The following is a 9,839-nucleotide window of genomic DNA, read 5'->3' on the forward strand; positions in this document are numbered from 1 at the left end:
AAGAATTAATGCATTCTATTTTCATGACAAAACATGTGGAAACCACATTATAAACGAAGGCATTATGGCCTTTAAACACAACATTAGTTTACAACTTCGGAATTGCATTTCAATGAAGTAATATCTTTATTTAATAACAAATATTGTCAGTAACAAATTGAACGGCAACAGTCAAAAGTGAAAATCATTATGTTGTTTCTATTTTTACAACTGAAAAGCAAACGTGCCAATGGCCTGTATAGATATCTTTTCATGCGTTTTAACTGGTATTGTCTTTAAACAATATTCTTTTTACATACTGATGCATATTTTGTGATTAACTGTTAAAAAATAAACCTCATGGTGATCGATTATACAAGTGTAGTTTACACAATATAAAAGTAACAAAGATTTTAAATATTTGCTCATTTTGCTGTCATATGCAGTGCATGAAAATTTGTACCATTTTCAACTTATCTAATCACAAATGAATCAACCAAACACACAAAACATTATTACTACATGAAAACAAATGATATAAAGACTATAGATATGTCATGTCAAACGTTGCTAAATTATATCATCTATTTTATTATTAATGTATGTCTGTTATTGTAATTCAATGTTGTGTCATTTATATTCTAAATTTTGTAATTGATATTGTATATGTCGTTATTCTTATTGTATGTTCGAGATTCTTATGGTAAAAGTCATTATTGTTGCTCAATATCCGATTATTCTATTTACAAAATGTGTCATTTATATTTGTATTTGTATATAGTCGGTGTGCTATTTATGTCACTCAGAATGATGTGATTATTTCCTATATTTTGTAACAAGGCTTTTCATTGGCTCGTCATAAACGAAAGTAGACCACGTTTCCGTCGAGAAATGAAGAGAACATATTCTCTTACTTTTACGGTTTGGCCAGTACCAGATTGTAAAGAATGCTTATCATTGCTGATTTTGTTTTCTTGCCGATTTGATGCATGTCGGTTCCTAGGAGAAGCCAAATTTTCTATTAATTCTATTTTTAGTAACGATGACCTTACGGTTCAAAAGTTAATTAAAAAGTTACTTCTATTTTTAGAAATAATGACCTTGACCTTTTAGGTAGGGGTCCGGGTTTTGCGCTTGACACGTCGTCTGATTATGGGGAACATCTGTGCCAAGTAATATTAAAATCCCTTGATGAATGACAGAGTTATGGACCGGACACAAAATTGCGGAAAAAAAACAAACAGTTTACCCTTTACCAGTGTGACCATGACCTATGAGTTTGGGGTCCGGGTTTGCATATGATACGTCGTCTGATTATGGGGAACATTTGTGCCAAGTAAAATCAAAATCCGTTGGTGATTGACAGAGTTATGGCCCTGACACGAAATTGCGGACAGACGGAATGACGGACGAAAAGACGCATACAATAACAATAACGAAATATAGAATTACAATAATGACTTTTACCATAAGAATATCGAACATGCAATAAGAATAACGACATATACAATAACAATGGTAAGTCTTAGAATATGAATGACACGACATTGAATAACAATATCAAAGATACAATAACAATAACGAAATATAGAATAACAATAATGTCTTTTACCGTACAATAAGAATAACGACATATACAATAACAATAGCAAATTTTAAAATATGAATTACACGACATTGGATGACAATAACAAACATACAATAATCAAAACTGTTAGAAATTTGTCTAAATTTGTTTCCAATGCTATGAAATTTCATTTGGAAAAACTTGCTACTTTTGCTGCGTCTTAGTGTAATATTGAATGTATTACTTCTTGTGTTTGTATGTTGGTGAATGTATGCTTTGTATGAGGTTTAATAATGTATCATTTGTATGTTGGTTGTTTAGTAAGATATTGTAAATGGCCAAAGGCATGTTATAATGCCGATTGCCTAATAAACTTGTAAACTTGTAAACTTCTAAACTATAGTTTAGCAACATTTGACCTGCCATATATAACTTAAACAAAATGGTCCAATTCAAAGTTACTTGCATACATTTTCATATACCTTGTTCATATCCACAATTTCTTTCTATAAAGGGGCTGCGAATTAAACTTTAGACAGTGCAACGACTATTTGTATGATAATATTCTGACATTGATCAAATCTACTGTGTTTTACTGATTGTGCATCCTGATTTTTAACAGCCAATGATAATTTTAGTATTTCCAGAAGTGCTCAAAAGCTTATCAAGGATTTATCTAGAATTAGTTTTGCAACAAAACAAGCAAAAAACAACAAAAAGTCAACAAAACAATAACCAAAGTATTAGTACTACATGAAATAAAAAGTATATATTGAACACTATCTCTCTAGTTCTCGTTTTACTTTTCTTTTATTGGATATGTCTGTATTTACCAGTCTATACGGGTACAAAATGGATAACCCGTACGTATTGTCCGAACATTTTCAACCTGTTATCAATAAACTACACAATGTATCACATAATTTTACACTAATTATTGTTTAAGTATAACAATAAAAGTTCAATAAATATTTTACTTTATCTCGGCCAATACATGGTTTACTCGGCCAATATCAGATTCCTTTAACTTAGTTAACCGGAAACAATATAACTTTTGATTGGTTAAGCCAACTCAATATCAGGATTGTCAAAAACAGATGCCATCTAGATTTGTTTTCAAGTTTTATCATAACCTAAATTACTTTATAGTGAGCTTGAGTTTCAAGCTTTACGGTAACACGAATATACAACTTTCAACACATTAAGTGGCAGGGGCCAGTTTCATATTGTGGCTCAGGTACGTTTTTGAATAATATAGGTAGCTGTATTTAAAAGGCATTTATATATAATGTTTATAAAACTAAGGATTACTGCGGACGAGTAATTGTCGTGTAAAATAAATGAATACTTGAATCGATTTTCCTAGCTTAGTGAGACAGTCGGGCATAAAATCTTACCCGAGGTAACAAAAGTCGGTCAAAACGGAGACGGCCATCCAACCACCTAGATTCAGCTCAAATTTGCGAAAAAAGTGAACGGATATGAGACATTTCTTACCACCATTATTTTCATCTGGTCACATGCTTTAAAATGATATATCTATTTTAGGCAATTCATTTGCAGGTAATACCGGACAGGTCGCGGAGGGTATTTTCATTGTATTTTCTCGTTGATCTTACTATTATATCTACAGTTTGTATGTATCTGAAATAAATGTTCAACCAGGACATCAGAACGTTTTAATATGTTTTCGTTTTGCATGTAACGCGTTTCAGAACTCATACTGTGTTTCAAGGATTTAATCTAAAATCTAAAATCTGCTTTTCTATTAATGAATGAAAAAATCAATATCTTTCAAATGATGTATTGTATGGGGCGACGTTTTACTATTTTATAGGCATTTTTTTTATATCAAAAAATCATTTCTTGATATAAAAAATTCGATTTCTTGATATCAGGAATTCTTTTTCTTGATATCAAAAAATCAGTCACATTTCTTGATATCAGAAAATCGATTTCTTGATATCAAGAATTCATTTTCTGATATCAAGAATTCATTTTTTGATATCAAGAAATCGATTTTCTGATATCAAAAATTCGATTTTTTGATATCTGGAATTCATTTTCTGATATCAAGAATTGCTGTCCATTTTCTGATATCAAAAAATAGAATTTTTGATATCAGGAAATGAATTTTTGATATCAAAAAGTAGTGTTATTTCTTGATATCAAGAAATCGAATTCTTGATATCAATAAATGATTTTCTGATATCTAAAAATCGACTTCTTGATATCAAGAAATCAATTTTTTGATATCAAGAAATCAAGCCTATTTTTTATATCAGATATTCGGCACTTCCCGATCTAAATATAGATGGATTGACCAAGATCATATAGAATTGTATAATCCCCGCTATGGAACGCCTAGACTGTCTTGACATGATGATTATTACTTCATCATGTGCATTTCCCAATATATTCGGTACAAATTGTAATTTTTCTTGTAGATTAAACAGTTTGTTACGTACATTTATTAGTTTGTCCGGTATATTTCTTAGTTTGTGTTGTGCATTCACCAGTTTGTGCTGTACAATTGATAGTTCGTCATGTGCATTTTCCAATATATTCGGTACAAATTATAATTTGTCTTGTAGATTAAACAATTTGTTATGTACATTTACTAGTTTGTCCGGTAAGTTTCTTAGTTTGTGTTGTGCATTCACTAGTTTGTGCTGTCCAATCAATAGTTCATTATGTGCTTTTCCCAATATTTTCGGTACAAATCATAACTTGTCTTGTGGATAAAGCAGTTTGTTATGTTTTAATAAACAGATATGTATAAATTATCTTTTCAAATTATTCTTTCCTTTCCGAAAATAGATAATTGCCGAAAAGAACTTATTTAACATAATAGTATATTTGTTGTATATATGAGAATCCACTTGTAAAGACAAAAATTGTAAGGGTACACGTTGTGTAATTTAACATGAAATCGGATATTTTTAAGCAATCAATTGGACAGCACAAACTGGCGAATGCACAACACAAATTAAGAAATGTACCGGACAAACTAGTAACTGTACATAACAAACAGTTATGTCTACCAAATATATTGGAAAATGCACACGACGAACTATTAATTGTACAGCACAAACTAGTGAATGCACAACATAAACTAAGAAATGTACCGGACAAACTAGTAAATGTACATAACAAACTGCTTTATTTACAAGAAAGATTATGATTTGTACCGAATATATTGGAAAAAGCACATGACAAACTCATAATCATTATGTCAAGACAGTCTAGACGTTCCATATCCCTCACTGAATGAATTAATTAGGGGTTATCCCTTTTTAGAATAGCAGGGATTTTTGATATCAAGAAATACTGGCCATTTTTTGATATCAAGAAATCAAATTCTTGATATTAAAATAATGATTTCTTGATATCCAGAAATCGAAATCTTGATATCAAAAATAGTCCGTATTTCTAGATATCAAGAAATGACTTCTTGATATCAAGAATTCGATTTCCTGATATCAAAAAAATATAACTATTTTTTTGATATAAAGAAATGATTTTCTGATATCAAGAAATCGAATTCCTGATATCAAGAAATCGATATTTTGATATCAAAATTAATTTCCTGATATCAAAAATTCGATTTTTTTATATAAAAAATAGACAGCATTTCTTGATATCAAAAATCGATTTTTTGATATCAAGAAATTCATTTTTTTATATCAAGAAATGATATCTTGATATCAGAAATTCGATTTCTTGATATAAATAAATAATTATTGATATCAAGAAATCGAATTTCTGATATCAAGAAATCATTTCCTGATATCAAAAAATGCCTAGAAAATAGTAAAACGGCGCTCCATAGTATAGCACTTGAAACTTGGCCGATACAATCTTTTTTGTCTACCGACGATTTATTAAAAGGTGTATTGTGTAATACTCCAAATGTTTAGAAGAGTAGCCAGGAGATAATAATACTTGCTCGTGCAGAAATAGAAACAACTCATTTTACTTGTTTGTTTTTATATTTTGGAGACAAAAAATTTCCTGAAAAAAAATGTGATTGAATAAAAGTAAAATCTTTACCGCTAAATAGTTTCCTTTTTATACAGATACAGATGTAAAACTTTGATTTTGGTATGCTTTTTATAAACATTATGAAAAAAATGCAAAAAGAATATTCTAAAATGTACCAAAAATATTCCAACAAAATACATAAGTTATATGTAACATTCGTCCTCGTAATTTCCAATCACTCCAACCCCCTCCTCCCCTCCCCTATGTATCCATCCTTTGAAAGTGCAAATAAATTGTATTCTCTCATATCTGATGTAATATACATGTATCTGTATCGTTACCTATCAAAATTGACAAGATGCATAAAAAAGTTCAACATCTTTCAAAAAGGTGTTATTATACTTTTTTAAAAATAAATTTTTGATATGCTTGCCTCTGTTAAAACACACTTACGCTAGAATGACGTCACGTTAACGTGCGATGATGTCAACGTTTTTGTTGCGACCAAGAAAGAGCGCTACTTTTATCTACTTTTTAGATTAAAGGCATATTAGAATTGAAATAATTTATAGCAAAACCGTGTTTTAACACTATTTATACACTCGGGCGGTAATAAGTCGTACAAATAATTTCTATTAAAGCACTCTTTTGCTATAAATAATTTCTTAAATGAAAAGAACAAAATAAGAAAAATACATAAATTTGCCGCTTACTTTCAGACACAGACAAACATTTTTTTTCTATCTAAATGACCTTACAACAAATAAAATATAGTTAAAAATTAAGATATATCGTTAGTCAGTGCTTCAGATATAAAGAGATGGGCGGTACATTAAAAGGGATTAATGTTACACTAATTGATGTGTTTGAAAATATTGCCCAGTTTTGTCATTTACATAAGCAGTGTACGTTTTCAAACCTTTTCTACACTTTAGTGATCAGTATGGCCAATATAAAAGTTATGCAGCTATGTACAACTTCAGAGAGGCATTCGCCTTTAACCATTAATTAGTACACAATTTAATCCTGTCACAAAGATATAACAGTGTTCGTTCTATATATATAAAGTTCCTGTCATAGCCCTTGTGAAAATAAAAACTTAAACGTTAAAAGAGCCTGATCTCACGGGGGAGGAAGTGTTACACGAAGGATGGAGTTCTCCTGATAACCTGTCAGGTTTTCTTCTGATAACTGTTACGGAGTTCCTGGAAAACGTTACAGAGTTCTTCTGGGGTGTAAAACTAAAGTTTGATGATCAAGGTTGCCTAATGTTTCTGGTAAAAAAAAATTGTTAAGTCAGCTGTTATAAAATGTTTACGCTTAAGTGTTACTGACATTATATATTTGGCAAAAATAATCTTACCTGTTCTTTTTTCCTATTCTCATTTAGTATTCCCGTAAGGATTTGCGGTTAAGCAAACATTTGCAAGAAATGTTTTTGTAGTTACTTTCACTAGGTTATATCAGTAAATAAAAATGAAAAAAAAAAAAAATTAATGGAAAGGCATACTGTTTATAATCACCCGATTGACAACAAAATCAATGATTAATGTTTTATATAACAATCATACATAAAGTACGAGTTTATGATCTAAACCATGTCATTGAGCACGAACAATTGCACAATGATTAAACGTTTAAAGCTAATATTAGAATGAAATGCTATACCAAGAAAGAAAAGAAAACACACACTGAATACAAATACGTTTAAAACAGATAAACGAGTATAAGAATTTTTCACTTTTTATCCAGCCAATTGTAACGAAAGAAATTTTCATGACAAAGTACATCATTATGTCATCTGTATTATTCGGCATTTTACAAAACAAAATTATGCAGCCTGTAAAACGTAAATCCATTTCCGCAAAAAGAGTCGTCTTATTTGTATTATGAAATAGAGACTTATAAAGAAACACTTTTGAACAATTCAACAACTTAAATACCTCATCATGTTCATAGAACTGTCACACATCTTAGTTGCATGCATACTAAAATGCGCATGGAGACGTTCATATTAGTTTTCAGCCAATTTTACCATTTTTTTTTGTATTTGTCCTAGGAAGCCGTCTAGAGACAACGGCGTGCGATCTGTTGGCAAAGAAATTATTATCCCTTTAAAAAGATTACGTCTCATAAGTTGTTTCAGATGGCGATAAGTAAACTTTCGTGTGAACTCATAAAAATCTGCTCGAATAATTTATATCCAGTAACATCAACTTACACTTTAGTAAGTCGCTGGAGGTCTGGTAATCGATTTGTATTTTCTTCGGCAACATTTTGTGCCTAGAGTGTTTTTTTGTAAAAAAAAGAAGACAAAAGCATGTCTTACCCGAGATCCTATAATGGTTGCCCCAAAGGACAAATCGCCATAAGCCATGGCAAAAATGCTAAAACCTTTGATAAACTTTGTTTTGTGACATTTTAACACCCGGACATTATTGCAAATGCATCAAAAATGCAAAAACAGACGTAGAAATAGACGTATTTAAGGTGATGATTTCCCGAAAGTGTAGCACTTTACCAGGTACCTACTGTAGAATATAAATTTAATATTTTGAAGAACTATTTAGAAAATTAAGATGTAAGGATATATTTCCTCGAAGTATAGAACATAACAAACACAGTCAAAGTAGGTCCATAACAAATAGAAACTCTTGTGGAGAGATTTAGCAGACGGGTTGCTTCAAATATCCACCAACAAGAAAATGCATTTTAATTGTATGAAATATATAAATATTTGGATGGGGTAAAACAGAAAACGTATGTTGGCCCAACACAACAAAAATGAAAACATTGCAGACTCAGTTTGATTAGGCTTATTCACGAACGGTTTTGGAAACGCATGCTTCCGTCAAAGAAAGCCGGTGTTGGAGAAGGGAAAATGAAGGATGGATATTCAAAGTACAAGCAAGGACAAGCACAAGACAGATACAGACACACAGACAAAGACTAACTTAAGAACAAATGAGTTGGGTAGTACCCAGGAACGGTCTTGGGCAAAAACTCCAGTTGTTAGCTCACACCGGTATATGGTTGGCACCTAACCTCACTCAAACTTAAAAGGAGATGGACTTATAAGTAGGAGGGGTAAGGGATGTAACTATTGTGGCTGATTTCTGCCATTTCGTGTTGGCGTTTTGGCGGGGCGAAAACACGAAAACTCGACAAAAACCTAATTTGTCGAGTTTTCGTGTCGGCGGGACGAAAACACGAAAACACGACACTTTTACGCGAAAACTCGACGTTTAGAGGGCGCCGGCACGACATCTTTATCAGTCGAGTTTTCGTGTTGGCGGGTTTAAAAATGTCATGTTTGCGCCCATAATTTGTCGTGTTTTCGCCCCGCCGACACGAAAACACGACAAATACATTACTTGTCGAGTTTTCGTGTTTTCGCCCCGCCGACACGAAAACACGAAAACTCGACAAATTAGGTATTTATCGAGTTTTCGTGTTGTCGTGTTTTCGCCCCGCCGACACGACAACACGAAAACACGACAAATACTTTTCAGACATCTCTTATACTTATATAACGTAGAGTTATTCTGAAACCAGGGAAGAGGGTAAGTCCTCATGTTAGGTAGGTCAGGGCCTGTCCGCCTGGAAATGTTTGAAATATATGAATAAAATGGTGGCCCCTGCTGCATTTTTTGAGTCCAAAGTTTGAGGTACGGGGGTTAATCCCCTCCTGACAGTGGAATCACAGGGTCTCTCCCTTGTCATTTTTTAAATATAGGGTATGAAATGGTGGTCCCTTCTGCATTTTTGTCAACATTTGAGGTACGTGAGGGGTCATGCCCTCCTGTTTCGGGGGTCAGATGGTATTCCCACGGACATTTTTGAAATATAGGGATGCAATGGTGGCCTCTGGTGCATTTTTGGGTCTAAATTGTGAGAAAATATTATTTTGATATTCGACCTTCGTCTTTCGATATCTTTTTATGTAACAAAATGGTATTCGGTCAAAATATACACAGAACATAAGTCAATTTTTATTCTTAAACTTATATTTTTTAGCATGCAGTTATGTTGTGTTCAGTTCAGTAATTGTTGTTCGCATGTCTAACGGAAGACGCCAAAGCGAAAACACGAAAACTCGACAAATAAGATATTTGTCGTGTTTTCGAGTTTTCAAGCCGGCGGGGCGAACAGGACAAATAATGTATTTGTCGTGTTTTCGTGTTGGCGGGGCGAAAACACGACAACTCGACAAATAAGGTATTTGTCGTGTTTTCGTGTTGGCGGGGCAAAAACACGACAACACGAAAACTCGAAAACACGACAACACGAAAACTCGAAAACACGACAA

The 9,839-nt window shown here is 32.4% G+C and overlaps 1 protein-coding gene across 1 annotated transcript in view; it reads right to left on the minus strand.

Moving 5' to 3' along the window:
- Positions 1–7,276, minus strand: part of LOC128559507 (uncharacterized) — a 162,568-nt gene extending 155,292 nt beyond the window's left edge. Inside the window, exon 1 of the mRNA XM_053551332.1 lies at positions 6,894–7,276. The gene's annotated coding sequence lies outside the window, so the exon portion shown is untranslated. The remainder of the gene's footprint in view (positions 1–6,893) is intronic.
- Between the last annotated feature and the right edge of the window lie 2,563 nt (positions 7,277–9,839).

This window comes from Mercenaria mercenaria, chromosome 9 (assembly GCF_021730395.1).
Source record: "Mercenaria mercenaria strain notata chromosome 9, MADL_Memer_1, whole genome shotgun sequence".
Lineage (NCBI taxonomy): Eukaryota > Metazoa > Mollusca > Bivalvia > Venerida > Veneridae > Mercenaria > Mercenaria mercenaria.